We start from the raw sequence: 12,364 nt of genomic DNA, 5'->3' as shown, positions 1-12,364 counted from the left end.
CAATTCAACCGGGCTATTCGGGTCATGTTCTTCGATTTCGATGTAACTTAAATATGTTGCTCTCTGGTCAAAATAATGAGACACGTATTTTTTTGTTCGCCCGAAAAAAAATTTTTTCAAGAGTTATCGGCAATTTTGTTTTTCGCCTCAAACTCGATTTTTTTTAATTATATAAGAAAAAATTTTTTTTAAATGCCCATAACTTAGTCAAAAATGAACCGATTTTAATAGTTCTGAGTTCAAAATGATCGTAATTACTTACACAAGCGACTTCATATAGAAACAATTGCAAAAAAGTAGTTGAAAATTTTTTATTTAGTAAAAAAGAAAAAAAATTTAAATTTTTTCAAAATTCAATATTTCAAAAAGTGTATTTTTTTTTTTTTTATAACTTTTTCCAAATCAAGAAAACATGTCAAACTTTAATTGAGCTGCATGCCTAGTAGCTAAAATGCGTTGTTTTTGAGCAATGAATTTTTGAGTAAACACCCTGTTTCGCACTTTTTGGTTTTTGCAAAATGAAAAATTTTCAACTACTTTTTTGCAACTATTTCTACGTGAAATCGCTCGTGTAAGTAATGACGATCATTTTGAACCCAAAATTATTAAAATCGGTTCATTTTTGACTAAGTTATGAGCATTTAAAAAAAATTTTTTCTTATATAATTAAAAAAAATCGAGTTTGAGGCGAAAAACAAAATTGCCGATAACTCTTGAAAAAAATTTTTTTCGGGCGAACAAAAAAATACGTGTCTCATTATTTTGACCAGAGAGCAACATATTTGAGTTACATCGAAATCGAAGAACATGACCCGAATAGCCCGGTTGAATTGAAATGGAAAGCATCAAGTATAGATCAAACTTTTGGGTATTGAAACATTTTGAGAAGTCATTCGCACTGAAAAATGCTCAACAAATTAATTCAGTCTTGTTACTTAATAATTCAGTCTTGTAACTAAATAATGAACGCATAATCACAAAATACCAGCGAATAAAAGTCATATTTTATCTTATATGAAAGTGCTGATGTGTGTGTGCCTTGCGTGTGACTGATGAAACTAAACTTTATTAGAGGATATTTACAGCTGACTTTGTAGGTACTTAATTCACCTCTTAGAAACGCGCATATGCACCCATACCTGCACACACACACAAATAGACACTTAAGGTGATATGTGAACGTATGCTTGCTTTGTTGTTTGCTCAGCGGCCAAATGATGACAGCTCAAATTAGCCGGCCTTGCAAGAGACCGACGGCTGTGCGCCATGTACTTGCACACACACGGCTGGACCTCACACAGCTGACATCAAAACTGACCGTCGGAAATTTAGACTTTAATTTGTACAGCAGGAACAGCAGCAATAACAATTACAACAATAAAATTGAGGTTTAACATTAGCAACGGTGGCTGCCACACAATGGCAGCGCCGACAATAACACCGATAATAAAAATTAATTTTAGGGACGTAGCCAGCGCTTCAAGTAGACAGCAGAGGAGGGTAGGGTGCAACAGAGGAAGAATGTTTCTGTTTGTTGTTTTTTTTGTTTTCCTTGTTTTGGTAGAAATCTTAAGTGGCGCTTCCTCCTCGGCCTTCCTCATGTATGTATGTATGTATATTATGTATGTACCTTCACTTGTCATTTATTACCTTTGCCAATGGCATGACATTTGGCAATGGCTACATACTTTCGGTAGCTGCTGGATTTAGAGCGTTGATGCTCCAATTTGTAACTCAGCATTTGATTATCCTCGCACAGGAGTAGGCACATACATCGCATACATTCAAACATGCATACATACAAACATAAGTGCATGCTTTGCTTGTGTGAAAGTGCCCTTAGATCAGCCGGCGCACGCGAGTTTTATATTAAATTGAAAACTTGTTATTCTGTTCGCATATGTGTTGTTGTTGCTGCGGCCAGCATGGTAATTATGAAGTTGGTTAAAAAACACAAAACACCGCAACGGCTGGTAAATTGTGGCGGCAGCACCTTACGTTCTCCCTTTCTTCACACACACACACACACAGAACTACGAGTGTGCCGTCGCATCAATGACTTTACCTGGCTCTCGGTCCGCACGTAACCCGCTTGCCTTTTCTCCAGCTTTAAATGTAAGCAACATATCCTGTGTGGCGCTAGTTTGTTTTTAATTTATTAATTAGAGGTTGGCCGTTTTTTTGTTGTTGTTAATTGCCTTTCGACATGCGTTATCCTTATCGTGCGCTTGTCATATGTGTAGCCTAAGTCAAAGCCAGCTAGCGTCTGCCGACGCACATATTACATATACACATACATACGCTCATAAATACCCATACACCCAAAGGCGTATTCACCTCTAATCTTCTCCACCAATAAATATATGCGCACAAACACGCACACACACGTTCATATTTTTTATTAGTTTTTCCTGCCTTCCTTTTTGATGAGTAAATTAAATGTTTCATTTGTTGATGGCAACAAATTAGAATAACAGTTTATTACACTATTGACTAATAGAAATTTTATTACCCATTCTCGTTGTGAAGTTTCCATATGAATGGAGATGTTAAGAAATTTTGAGTGTAGTGTAATTTTTCCTTTCAAATTAGAAGGATTATCAGTGAGAGATCAGAAAATAATGAGCAGCTGCTTAGGCGTTTATTGTTGTGCGAATTATGTGTTTATGTGCGAGTGACGCCATAAATGGTAATGAGGCATTTTATTTTGTTTCTATTAAAAAATATTTTTAGTATATCAGTAAAAGGTGCCAAATTCGCAGACATTGTTTCAGAAAAAGTTACGAGGATTGCCTTTTATATTTTGCGCCTTTGCAACGCTACGAGTGATGAGCTGTTCTCCGATATTTTTATCAAAAAGTTTGACATTTTTTAGCACGAACTTACATATACCGTTCTCGCATACGAGCTTTTCAGTGAGTTGAAAAATTCATGTCGCCCAAAAGATGGAATTAACTCGTGAACATTTTCGTGCAATGATTTATTACAATTTTCAATGTAGCCTATCGAGGCAGGAGTCAACTAAGGATCAACTAACTTCAGCTTTTGGCCCTAAATCACCGTACCAGGACTTGCGGCGTGTATGGAGAAGGTGTCATAGACGAGTCTACATCACGGATATGGTTTGCAAAGTTCAAAAGTGACGACTTGCAGGTCGGTGATACGTCACGCAGCGGAAGGCCTTCTGAATTTGTTGAAGAACGTGTCAAATCTCTTTTGAAGGCGAACGGTCGCCAAACCAGTCGTGAATTGGCGGAAAAAATATACCGTAATCATAAAAGTATTCTCAATCACCTTCATTCAATGGGATTTACCGAAAAGTTTAGAGCCTGGGTGCTTTATGAGCTCAACGAAAACAAAAAACAAAGAAAGTCGCTTACAAATTGCTTTTCAGCATCTCGCTCGCTACCGAGCAAAACGCGGTCTTAAACAGCGCTTTTTGTACCGTCGTGGGAGATGAGGTAATCGTCACGGGAGATGAGAAATGGTGCCTATATATCAATAGGAAACAAATAAAGGAGTGGGTGCCTCCTACAGATACGCCAAAGCCGATATCTTCATCCAAAGAAGATCGTGATATGTGTTCGGTGGGACTGGGAGGGCATGGTGCACTGAGAAATGCTCGCAAAGATTACCATCGCAACAAGGAGCTCTACATTGCCCAGCTACACCGCGTGAATGCGGCTATTTGACTGAAAAGACCTGATCGACATAATCGAACCATACTCCTTCACGACAACGCCATGCACCATGTTGCAAAAGTCGTCAGAGCTGCACTCCAAGAGCCCGAATGGGAGATCCTTCAGCATCCGACGTATTCTCCGGATCTTGCATCTAGCGATTACCATATTTTCCGCTCCCTGTCAAAACATATGAAGGGCTTTACTGCCGATAACAAAGAGGTCCTTAAAAACTCACTCAACAACTTCTTTAACACCAGGCCGGGCGATTTTTGGCGGAACGCATCAACAAATTGGTCCAGAGGTGGGAAGAGGTTATAAACAGCAACGACGAATACATGCATTATTGCTTTTTGTTTAAATAAAAGTCCTCGGTAAAAACGCTATGAACTTATTCACCAATCTAATATATATTTTTTCTTTCTGAAGTAAAGGGTATTTCAAAAGTCACGTCATTAGTGATTAATTCCTTCTTCTTCTTGATTGTTGCCATAGCTGCTTACACGATTTTGGCCGAGTTCAAAAAAGCGCGCCAGACGTATTGTTCTCGCATCTTTTTTGAATATAAGTCCTTCTCCACCTGATTTTTTCAACGCAAAGGAGGCCTTCCTTTTCCTTTGCTACCAGCAACTGGTACCGCATCGAATACTGTCAAAGCCGAAGCGTTTGTATACATTCGGGCGACAAGACCCAGCCAACCGGCTGCGCTATGCCTGTGCCGTTTTAAAGCTGGTACAATTCATTGTTCCATCGCTTCTGATACTCGCTATCCCTAACGTGCAAAAGCCTATAAATCTTTCTCAGAATCTTTGTCTCAAACACTTCAAGGGACGCCTCATCGAAAAATAGTCATCGTCCAAGCTTCTGCACCATACGATAGGATGGGCATGATAAGAGCCTTATAAAGTAAGATTTTTGTTCGTCGAGAGTAAAGTTCTCTACTACTCAATTGCCTACTTAGTCCAAAGTAGCACTTGTTGGCAAGAGAAAGAGAGAGTTGGATTTCCAAAACTATTAGACAATTACAACCTCGAAATCATAACTGTCAACAGTGACGTGGGCGCCGATTCGGGAGTGCACCGACTGTTTGTTTGATGACAGGAGGTACTTCGTGTTCCTTCGTTTTCCTCGTTCACCACCAGACCCATTCGCTTTGCTTCTTTATCAAGTTTGGAAAAGGCAGAACAAAGAGCGCGTTGGTTTATTTCCTTTTTTGTGGTAATTCCACTTCAAGATACCCTAGATCTTTCTGCGAGCATCTACATTTCTGACTGAGCGAAATGGGACCAATTTGGTAGTTAGTCCTATTTATAATTATTATTGATTGGCGGTTTGTGCACTGCGACCTGAATAGATTTATTGTGCAGCCATGTAGCCTGCTCAAACAGTTTTAGGCTGTTAATAAATCCCTCAAACTGATGTAGGCTTAATTTCTGCCAGCCGCTTTGAATCTATAGCCCCATTTCCCAGGTAATTTAATCTGCGTCGTGCCACTGCTGGACAGTCCCATAGAACGTGTTCTGCTGTTTCTTGTGCCTCTTTGCAGAGTCTAAGGAATTGTTTTCTATCACACCTATCTTTTTTTTATGTGATAATTAAGTTTACAGTATCCTATCAGAAGTTCAGTGTAAAGTTTTATGTCCTTTTTGCTTAGGTTAAGGATTGCTTCTGCCTTTATCCGTTCTGGATCTAGGTGTCTTTTCGATTGCTGCATGCCCGATTGGGCTCTCTAGTAATTGAATAGGCCTCGTTGTTCCTGCTCACGCAGAAAGGCACTTTTGAAGCTGTTTTTTACCCCGCAGAAAGGTTCAGCACCTATGAAGGCAGTGTTTGCGCCCTTGTTCGATAAAGTGTCGGCAATTTCATACCTTTCGTGCCCCTCATGTTTCGGAACCCACATCAAGGTAACAAGGTTTCTTGATGCTAGGGTGTTGAGGATTTTAAAGCATTCCCGGTTGATCTACCTTGATTGGAATGAGAAGCTATCCAGCGATTTTAGAGCTGTTTGAGAATGTTAATATTGGCTCCGCGCGTTCCTTTCCCTAGACATTCTCTGGCACACAGCTCTAAGGCGTAGACTTCCGCCTGGAAAATAAAAGGGAGTTTTCCCATTACAATTGCTTTTTTGAAATGTGGTCCGGCAATTCCAGCTCCGGCTCTACCGTCTTCCAATTTGGACCCATCAGTAAACCACACCTGTGCGCCCTGTTTTAAGAATATTTCATTGTTTCTCCACGCTGAGCGTTCACTAATGATCACTTTGAGTGTCTTGGAGAATTCTTGTTTCCCTTCAATCTTGTCGTGAACTGTCAGGCACGGAGAGTTCAGGATTAAACCTAGAATCCTTACATGTCCTGTAAGATTGCCTTCTTTGAGATGGAATAGATTAGGAAGCCACAGGGCTGCACTGATTGCCGTCCCTTTGGCTGCAAGTCATAGTGGAATGAATAAAGTGACCATTCCTAAAGCCGCTGTGGAACATGTTCGCCTTGCTCGCGCTACGCTCAGACAGGCTATTCTGTATAACTTTTTAAGTGTTATCTGAGTCTTAGTTTGGTCTACTTTTGGTCTATTAGTATCCAAGATACTTAATTTCAAGTTAAGTTGGGAAAGAAGCGCTGAGATGAAAAATTTAAAATTCAAATTTGAAAAGGTCGAGCCAAGGAGCACCAGGAGATTTGGTGGCTCCTAAAACACTCAAGCTAAAAAGCCCATTGTATTTAAAGCTCTAGAAAGGGGGTGCATAGTAAAGGAGGGAAGGAGAGAAGTATCAGAGAAAGAGATAGGAAAGAATAGAGGCAGAGATAGAGATAGTTAATCCTGTGAGAATTTTCCAGATTCTTTGGAAAATCTGTAAATATCCTAAAGTTTTATAGAAAGAATATTACTCATTCTCACGACATCGGAACCCAAAACTCGTATCCGTGCTCTAGCAAAGGCAGAACACTCACAGAGAAAGTGCTCAGTGCTATCCGCCTCCTCCAAGCATGACAGGCACACTGGGTCCTCAATGATTCCAATGGTAGTCATATGGTGACCCCATGGGTTGTGTCCTCTAATAATAATACCGACCATCAACCGAACGTCTTTCCTTCCAGGCTTCAGTAGAAAGTTTGACAGTTTTCTGTTCGGACTTGTCACAAAACACTTTGCAGTTCCACAGCGTTCTAGACCAAACCATCGCTCTTTATGTAAATTGCATACAGCATCACTGATCCAATTCATGATTCCTGCGGAACTGATTCCGACTATTCGTTCTGGCCCTTGTGGGGGAACCGCTTGGCCAATTCATCGGCAATTTCGTTTCCGTGAACACCGGAGTGTCCTGGAACCCATATAAGTACAAGCCTTTTTTGTCTTGCGACAGAATTAAGCTTCTTCTTACATTCTTGAACAATCTTTGAGGTTTGCTTCGCGTTCTCCAGGGCCTTCAATGCAGCATGACTGTCACTGAAGACTCCAATCTGTTTCCCGCTCCATCTCCTCTCGATTATCGTTTAAGTACCATCCGGCTCCAGACCCTATTTCATTCTTGGACCCATCGATAAAGAAAATATCCGTCAAACCTCTCTGCACGTATTCTGGATTGCTCCATTGCTCACGCAATGGAAAATGGACATGAAATTTCCTTCCAAACGAAACTGTGGGTATCAGGTCGTCTTTAGGTGCCAAAAACAGTGGATACTGCTCAGACAGCAACTTAAAGATTTCTCTGTGTCTCAAAGTTCCGTCTTCGTGCCAGAAACCATATTTATGGAGTCTACACATTGCTTTTATCGCTTCCTGTTGTATCTTAAGATTTAGGGGAAGCAAATCAAGCGTAGCATTTAGGGCATCACCAGAGGTTGTACTCATGGCACCCGTGATGCATAAACATACACTTCTTTGTAGCCTGTATAGTTCCCGGATTGTGGACTTAACCATGCCCCGTCGCCACCAGACCACCGAAGCGTAAGTGATGATTGGTCTGATAAGTGCTGTGAATATCCACAGGACCACAGCAGGTTTCAGACCCCAGGTTTTACGAAAGGCTCTACGGCATTGCTGAAAAATCCTCAATGCGCGATTCACCTTCAGTGAAACGTGTGTCTCCCAAGTCAGCTTCCTATCCAAGATTACTCCTAGATATTTAACTTCATCGGAAAGACCAAGTGTCACACCTTTCAGTGTTGGAAGACTGAGTCCATCCAATTTCCGTTTTCTCGTAAACAAGACGATGGTTGTTTTGTTCGGATTAACGGAAAGACCTTGTCTCATGCACCAGTCATCGATTTTGTCAAGAATCCTCTGCACTTTCGTGCAAAGCCTCCTTAAGGATTTATCCGATGTTAGGGCACAGAGGCTGCTGAGATGACGCCGAAGAAAGATCTACCAGTTCACCACCGCGCCAAGAAGATGGATTCAGTGCGGTTCTATTAAATTTTGATAAGAGTTTCATCTGGCATATTTTTTTCATTATATTGCAAATCTTCCTTTACCAATGTTCAAAATCGAATTCAGCCAAAAACTCTAAAATAGAACTTAATCTTAAAATTTTAAGTGCACAAAGTAGTTTAAGTGAAAAAAGGTTCAAATTTCAATTATCGTATTTGTTTTATGTATGCATATATGTATATATATTTACACTGCAAATTAGCCAAAATGCCAAATCAATATTTACGCTCTTTGTGTGCAATCAATGAATTCCAATTATGTGAAAATTTAAATCGTGATAACCATTAAGGTGTTTTAAAGCAACCAACAAGTTGACACGCTTCGTATTCACAATTGATGATTTGTTCTTGTTGTTGTTACTCATATTATTGCACTGCTATGTACTTGAGTCCTATGTTGTTGGTGTGCTGTGCCTGGTTAACGCTGATCAGCTATGGCAGCTGCTTAATGAAGCAACGTGGCGCCTCGCAATGGCCCCAACTACTCACACACACATGCATACAAACATAGCCAAGTACAGCCGGGACAATAGCAATATCAACAGCAGCAATTGATTTACATGATTTACAAAAATAAAATTAAAAGAGAAATAAAATAAAAAATAAAAATATATACGGAGTAACCGCACTAAACCTTTTCGTTGAAGTAAATGGAAACCATTTCTTTTAAGGACCTGTGATCTACTCCTGGAAGCAAAAGACCTCGCATCTACTCAGCGAACGTTGGGTTAGGGCACAAACGTGCAAAGCCGAGAGATCCTTCTGCCCACAGGTAGGTCAGCACCACTCGAGTGAACTTCTAAGACTAACAAAGCCGCAGCTCTCAAATTTAGTGGGTGTCCATACCGGGCATTGTCCGTTAGGTATGCATCCGGTGAGACTTGGGATTACTTCAAGTCCAGCTGTCAGCAGAATGAGGTAGAATTCTCTTAACGCCTTCTTCTCAACTGCCCTGCTCTCGTTGAGCTAAGATGCAGACATCTGGGTTCTCACTTTTTTGCTGCACCTGCGGATATAGCAGGTATAAATATCACAAGCGTGGCGAATGTCAAGCCATGGTTATCAGTAGCTTGAAGCGCTTAATACAAATGTATTTTGACCATTTGGCCGTCATCCTCCAATCCAACTCCCTTTTCCCTCTTACAAAAGGTCACAGGAACTTCTCAGGAGGGGGGTTACTGTACAGGCCACTGTAGCCTGAGATACCACTTAAACAAAATTGGTCTCTCTGAGACCATCATCTACCGACTCTGTGAAATGGTCACTGAAATTTCAGAACACATACAGTCTGTGTCAGAAAAAAGGAACCGCGATTATTCATGAAGTATAAAAAATATATATTTAAAGTTTTTTTACATGAAAGTACGTAGAAAATTACGAGTTGCAATTACTCAATAAGCCGTGTAGTCTTCATCGTTGTCGAATATAGCCTGGCATCTTCTTCATGCTTTGAACCAACTTTTCTGCGTAGCTCTCGACAAACAGGACCAGATTTTGCGAACTTGACGCACGAGTTGCTTTAAATCGTGGACTATCTTTCCGGCAAGATGCGTTTTCATAGTTCCCCACACATTTTCAATGGGGTTGGCATCTGGGGACTGGGTAGGCCTGTCCGATACTTTGACGCCATTGTCTTGTTTTGTTGTTTCTCAATGTGTTTTCTTGAGAGCATTGGTTTTGATGTTGTGGGACGGTAGGATATGTTCGCCTCCTTCAGTCTGTGCTCGATGGTGTTAATACCCTTTTCAGCAAGAACAGATCGCGCTTGGCATAGTCACAAAGAAGTGTCCCGCTTAAAAAGTTGGCCGATTACTTTATCCTGCTTTTTTATCGTCACTCGCTTCAAGGTGCGCTCGGAAAAGTCTTTGTACACCTTATACCACTGATTCCACATCATAAAAAATTTTTTGATTTTTTAATTATTTTTGCAGCCGCGGCGTAAGATAATTTCGGCCCTTTCGAATGGGTGCATAAAAATACCGCCTCAAAGCGCCTCGCGTACTTCTCACTCCTTTTTGTTTGGTTGCGTTTCGAACGTCACTAACCTGAGTTAGCACTGGCGTCGTAGCCTTTGAGTGGGACTATTACGCAACAAAAAGCAGAACGGTTCTTCTCCCTCTGTTTTCCACTCTATGGCATTATAATAGACGAATTTGACTCTATGTAAGCCACTCGCGTATGTAAAGGGTGGTGAACTTTCAAGGGCCGGTGTTGATTTTGAATAAAATACAATGCTTTTAGGAAATTATTGTCATTTCTCTTTATCATGATAATATTGGTAGAGCTCAATTACATATGAAGTAAAATATCGGCCAAATGACCTCCGCGGCCTCGGCGGCATACCTCCATCCGATGGTCGAAATTTTCGATGACGCTGAGGCATAATTGAGGTTCTATGCCGTTACTGTGCCGCATCTCTCTCATCCGTCAGCTCTTGAATTGTTGCTGGCTTATCGACGTACACCTCTTCTTTCAAATATGGTAACCCCAAAGAAAGAAGTCCAACCGTGTCAAATCGCCGCGACGTGAGATTATTTGGCCAATGATGCCGCCGGCCCGTAAACCGCACCAAACAGTCACTCTTTGTGGGTGCATTGGTTTTGGGGATTATCATTCGCTCAAATGCGGCAATTCTGCTTATTGACGAATCCACTGAGGTGAAAATGTGCCTCATCACTGAAGATGATTTTCTTCGAAAATTGGTCATTCACTGTTGTCATTTCCTGCCACCATTCTGACCATTGACGACGCTTGAAATGGTCAAGAGGCTTTAGTTCTTGAGTCAACTGCACCTTGTAAGCGTGTAAATGCAAGTCTTTATGCATCAACGACGAGCGTGAGAGGTGCAATTGTTGGGCACGACGACGAGTAGAGGTGGACGGCTCTTCAACTACACCATCGCGAACATCAGCAATATTTTCTGCAGTACGAGATGTACGAGCATGCAATGGTATTTGCACATCTCCTAAAGACCCGGTTTGCTCAAACTTTTGCACAATTTTTCCGATTGTACCCACATTTGGACGATTAAATTGACCGAAAAAATCACGAAGTGCGTGATATGCATTTTGATTTAAACGCCCGTTTTCATAATAAGCCTGAATAACTTTAACGCGTACCTCGATTGTGTATATTTCCATGGTTTAAATTGAATTAGTCTGAGATTGAAAAATATTAAATGAAATGTAGAAAAAAAGTTGTCGTTTAGGTGTGGTTCACATTCAGCATCGGCCCTTAAAATTTAACCACCCTTTATATAATAGGGTAGGCCCGAAGCTCACTGATCCAAAGTAGGCGGTAGTAAGCTATTGCAGTCCAAATATAATAGATAAAAAGTTACAAATATTCAAGCAACTGTTCATGAGTGCTGGCAAAGATGATGAGGTCGTCTAAATGAAAAAGTTCAAGAGCAAAAGCTCTTGACTCGGAGATATAAATTGGCATTTGGCATTTGTTCTTCTATTGAATTTTGGTTCAGGTAACTTGACACTACATAGAAATGTTCGAAAATAAAAATCCACCCAATATTTTGTGTGAAAGGAGAACCTCCCCGGTTTTGAGAAATATATAAATATATACCAAAACTAAAAAGGTTGTAGCCAACGAAAGGCAAGCCACGAATCTGCAACGCTAATGCAGCAATTGATGATGGACAACGAGTGGCTGGCAACACCAGCGTTGTCAATATCACACCGCATTTGGGGCAACAGCAGCAGCAATAACAACAAAATTAAAGTAAAAAATAAAAGCAACTACAAAGAGCAATAATAATAATAAACCATAATAATGATAATAATAAGATGACGACAACAACAACAATGGTGAAAACTACATACAAAAAAGCACAGTTGAATATCGTAAAAATTGGTGAACCAGACCATCGTGCAACAGATCCTCGATATTTCCGAATGCTCACGCGTTTGTACGATTGTTCATCCATTCATTCATTCATTTATTCGCTCATTCAAACTACTAATAATTTAAGCAAAAGTTATTTAGTTTTGTTTGTTTTCCACATTTTTTGCAACAACGACAACAACAATTGCGGCAAGTGATTTGTACCATTAACTGGTATCTACCATCAGCGAAACTTGTGTAAATCGAATTATTGGCAGTTTATGGTCGGATAATGTGTGGCAGCAGATAAGTGGATGTTATTGGTGGTAAGACCGTGGCTGGCAACAGGCTACAGGCAACCGGCAAAAGGCAGTAGGCAAGAGGCCACAAACCACCAACAACCAACACTCGCTC

The sequence above is a fragment of the Anastrepha obliqua genome, chromosome 5, assembly GCF_027943255.1.
Source record: "Anastrepha obliqua isolate idAnaObli1 chromosome 5, idAnaObli1_1.0, whole genome shotgun sequence".
Classification (NCBI taxonomy): Eukaryota; Metazoa; Arthropoda; class Insecta; order Diptera; family Tephritidae; genus Anastrepha; species Anastrepha obliqua.
Note: the sequence above shows the minus strand (reverse complement) of the source record.